The sequence below is a fragment of the Octodon degus genome, unplaced genomic scaffold (assembly GCF_000260255.1).
Source record: "Octodon degus isolate 3935 unplaced genomic scaffold, OctDeg1.0 scaffold00266, whole genome shotgun sequence".
NCBI classification, from domain to species: Eukaryota; Metazoa; Chordata; class Mammalia; order Rodentia; family Octodontidae; genus Octodon; species Octodon degus.
This window is the reverse complement of record NW_004524842.1, coordinates 1,985,020-1,989,860: the sequence shown is the minus strand read 5'-3', so window position 1 is coordinate 1,989,860 and position 4,841 is coordinate 1,985,020. Positions and strand designations below refer to the sequence as shown.

Genomic DNA, 4,841 nt, shown 5'->3' with positions numbered 1-4,841 from the left:
TTATGACAGTGAGATATTGAGATCTCTCATTACAACAAATACTAGTGCTTATTTGATTTAATATTTGTTTTATATAGTTGGGTGCACTAGTATTTGTTGCGTATATATTTGTAATTGTCATCTCTTCCTCTTGGATTGCTCCCTTTATAAGGATGTAGTGACCTGTGTCTCTCTTACTCAGTCTTGACTTGAAATTCATGTTGTCTACAAATAGAACAGCTATGCAATTTTTTTTTTTAATCAGGTTCTTGTCACATGGAGTATTGTTTTCTGTCCCTTGACTTTCAGTGTATGAGTTTCATTTTGAATTAAACATGTCTCTTATATGCAGCATCTTGTTGGCTCTTGCTTCTTGATCTATTCTGCTACTCTGTGCCTTTTGATTGGTAAATTGATACCATTAATATTAATGGTTTAATGGTATGTATTAACTTATCCTTGTCACATTGTTTTTCTGTTGCTGGCTCCCTTTTTCCTCCCTCTGTCTCATTACTTGTGTCTGGTGGATTCCTTCTGTTGTTCATGGAATTGTAGTCCTCGTTATTTCCTTCGGGAAGGTCCTTCAGAACATTTTGGAGTGCTAGTTTGGTGGTTATGAATTTCTTCAGGGGTTCTTTACCATGGAAATATCTTATTTTTCCTTCAGTTTTGAAAGATAGTTTTGTAGAATACATCAATATGAGTTGGAGGTTGTTTTCTTTTAGGGTTTGAAACACTTCATTCTAAGCTCTTGTTGACTTGAGGGTTTGTGTTCAGAAGGTAAAGGAGAGCGTAGAGGAGGAGGGGAGGTGGGATTCTAAAACTTCTAAGAGCAGAGAATATCATGCATTCATTTTTTTATTTTTTTAGTATAGCAAAAGATGGTTTATTTGGAAAAAAGATGGAAAGAAAGTATAGATAACTATTGTGAGGTGGTAGGGGGCATCCGAGCTGAAAGCCCCTTATGTATTCATTTCTGCTATGCCTTAATCTATCATAGATTTTAGAGAGTTGACTACTTTGTTCTAATTATTATTTTATTGTCTTTAGTGACCTTTCTTCCACTTCCATTACTGGGCTTAATAGAGATTAGAATCTGCACAACAATTGCTTTGAGTTGTCCTGAGCAGAGTCCAGTGGGCTTAGTAGAGCCACTCCTGAATGATTATATCACAGCCAACTGGATAGCAATGGGCATAATCAGAAACGGGACTGGATTAGGGTTCCAGCTGCCAAGACTTGTGCAAAAGTAGCACGAGTCCTCCCTTCTAAGTGTACAAGCCACTGCTAGCCTTCTTGGGGGAAAATCCAGATGAAAACAACAGGACAAGGGCTGAGCCGCCATGTCCCAGGAGTAGGCAGTTGCCTGTGGCCAGGAGCCTGAATCAGTGCATGATGAGCAGAGGACTGCAAGGGGAGGCTAGCAGTCAGCTGAGAGGGGAGCTGGTCATCAGTGTGTCAGCCGAGAGCTGCTTGGATGCTTCCTGTAAATGCTCTTTACTCCTACCAACTTGATGCTAAAGAGAAGCTTCTAACACATCTGCAAGAGAATCATGTAGGTCCCATCTGAAACGGGGTGCATTTCTTTCCAGAGTGCATAGTGTTTCCTGTTGTCTATGTTTTTTCAGGAGACAATTCTCTTTACTGACAATCTCCCATTGTGCATGGGCTTTGTTTTCTTGTTTCTTTGGGTACCTCACGATTTCTTATTGAAAACGGCATTTTTAATGATGTAATATAAAACAGGAGTTGTGGAGGTCAGATTTTCCTTTCTCTAGGGTTTGTTGTTGCTGCCATTGCTTATTTGTTTAATGACTTTTCAGAACTAATTCTATCCTTTTTGTGGGTGGCAGCAAGTGAGAAAGGAGTGCCATGAAGGCCTCGGGCACACCCCAGGAATACAGGGTGGTGGGGCACTGCCTGCCCACTCCAAAGTGCCACACGCCACCTCTGTACTGCATGTGGATTTTTGCACCCAATCATGTCGTCGCCAAGTCCCATTTCTGGTACTTCGTGTCCCAGCTGAAGAAGATGAAGAAATCTTCAGGGGAGATCGTCTACTGTGGGCAGGTGTTTGAGAAGTCTCCACTGCGGGTGAGGAACTTTGGCATCTCGCTGCACTATGACTCCCTTAGTGGCACCCACAACATGTGCCAGGAGTACCAGGACCTGACCACAGCAGGTGCTGTCATCCAGTGCTACTGGGACATGGGCGCCTGGCACTGAGCCCGCGCTCACTCCATCCCGCTCATGAAGGTGGAGGAGATCGCAGCCAGCGAGTGGTGCCAGCTCACCGTCAAGCAGTTCCACGACTCCAAGATCAAGTTCTCGCTGCCCCACCCGGTCCTGCATCACCAGCACAAGCCCCGCTTCACCAAGAGGCCCAACACCTTCTTCTAGAGGCAGTGCCAATAAACCTGGCACGGCTGTGCAAAAAAAAAAAAAAAAAAGAACTATTTCTATAAAGTCTGTATTCTTTCTCACGAATGGCCGCTGAAGTCTGCTTAGTGGCCAGTTGATGACTGAGCAGAGACTGTCTTGATGCTTGAAACAAATATGTCTCCCCTCTTTCCAGAGTGGCTCTGTCTGCATGTTGCAGTATGCAGAAAGGTTATAACTCCATCTTAGTCTCCTCACTTGTGCAGATTCTCAAACCAGAGGTAAGAACCTGTTCCTTAGGTCTTTCCTGTATGTGTGCAAGCAGGGCATATACACAGGTGTGTGTGTGTGTGTGTGTGTGTACATGTGCAAGTGTGTGTGACTTTCTAGTGTTCTAGGAATATACTGGAGCCTTTCAAAGCCTCTTACATACTTCTTCTTTCCTAGATTTTCCTTCAACATCTTTTGGGTAATGTATTGTTCAGCCCAACTATTTTGGAGTTGTTTATTATTTGCCCAAATGCTGTCTACTGCCCCACACAGCCATAAAGTTCAACAGTTGTCTCTAATTGTTTTTGTTTTTTTTTTTTTGTTCCGGAACCGGGGGTTGAACTCAGGCCCTTGTGCTTGCCAGGGAAGCACTTATTCTACTGAGCTATCTCCCTGGCCCCTCTCCAACTGTTTTTAACAAATGCACTTTGATAAAAAGCTAATCAAGCTGAGCAAGCACCCAGTCAAATCCAATAAAGATAATCTTGCCAATAGGATGTACCGAGGAACCAGTGGGCAGGTCAACTTGTGGCAGCTTTCTGGGAATGAGGTTTTGGAGGAACTGAAGGCTGTTTTATTCCTTTATGTGGCTTCCAGGCTGCTGGTTTCTATTATGATTAGGAGATGATGCTACTGTAGAGTTGGAGGGAGGGGCTGGAACTGCAGTTAAGTTTAAATGCACAAACCTCACTGTTCTTAGTGAGATTATATATACATATTGTATATTTTGCAGGGCTTGAACCCAGGGACACATGCATGCTAGGCAAGTGTACTACCTCTGAGCTAAATCTACACCCTTTTGACACAGGGCTCACCACGTTGACCAAGCTCCTTGAACTGGTGTACCTCCTAGCTCAGGCCCCCAAGTAGGTAGGACCTCCGTCTTGTCCACTCCACTCAGAATGTTACCTTTTTTGAATGGATGCTTTCTAGACTGCTATGCACCTTTGGTTAATTTCCAGAAACTTGAAAGATTTGGTTCTGACAATCTTTCTTTCTTTCTTTCTTTCTTTCTTTCTTTCTTTCTTTCTTTCTTTCTTTCTTTCTTTCATTTGGTGCAGGGTCTACGGGACTACAGGGTCTCAGTACGTAGATTAGACTTGTAGTGATCCTCCTATTTTCAGCCTCCCAAGCACTGGGATTATAGGTGCATGCCACCAAGCCCAGTCTCAGTGTGCCCCATGGGCAGGGCCAGCACAGCATGCTCCCTGGCTGCTGTGTTCTGCCTAAGCAGGTGCTTTAGTGGTGAGCTATCTGGCCGGCCCCTGACAATTTCTTTGATAGTTTTCTCACTGCTTTTATGGAGGAGAGACTTTTCAGAGGTCTTTTCCTCTGTCACTTTCACTGATATCCTCTGAAATACATTATTTAAAATGTCCTTTCTGTGATTGCCTTCTCATTTCTCAAAACTCAGATCAAATGTGTCCTCCATTGCGAGGCCTTCTCTGTGTCTGGCAAAGCAGCCAGCTATTCCCTTATTCTTCAATAACTCTGTGTTCAGATCTCTGTAGTTTCACTTTGCACATGAGACAGTTCTTCATGTCTGTTCCTGCCCTTCCCTTCAGCTTGCAAGCTCCAAGCCCGAGACTTACTCAGCCTCCATGCCTACGACACACAGTAGGCCTTCAAGATCCTAGGCTGAATATGTTGCCCTAGGCGACCTCAGAACCTAGCCAGGGAGCTAGCAGCTCTAGCCGCCACTTCTTCCCTCCTACCTCTCTAATTCATAACTGGCCTCTGTTCCATCATTGTATTGCATGTGGACTTCATTTGTATTATATGTGAGGATAAAGACTGTGGGCGAGGTCAACAGTGACAGTCAATACCAGGCAGCAGGTTAAGGGCTTTATATTCAATATCACATTTAATTCTAACATCAACCCTGTTGTAGGTACCATGCCCTAACTTTACAGGTAAGGCTAGTTGAGAGAAAATGAGTTACATGAAAGGCTGACTCTGATGTCTGCGTTCCTTTTATTTCTGTTGGAATTTGATCCCAGGTCTTGGTACATAGCTCAGGATCCCTCTGCCCCAGCCTCATAAGTGCTGGGATTAGTGCTGCTGTGCCTGACTGGAAACCTGTGTGCTTACCTGACCCATCTGAGGGATTCATGAAGGGGAAACTGGAGGACAGGAAGCCACACCTGCGCTTCCCTCACCTGGGTTTACCCTTGTCTTGGTTACTCTTCTCTTGTTGCTGGGACAAAATACCC

The 4,841-nt window shown here is 44.2% G+C and overlaps 1 pseudogene; it reads left to right on the top strand.

Moving 5' to 3' along the window:
* The first annotated feature begins 1,851 nt into the window (after nt 1–1,851).
* On the top strand, nt 1,852–2,379 carry LOC101566664 (annotated as a pseudogene).
* The last annotated feature ends 2,462 nt before the right edge of the window (nt 2,380–4,841 follow it).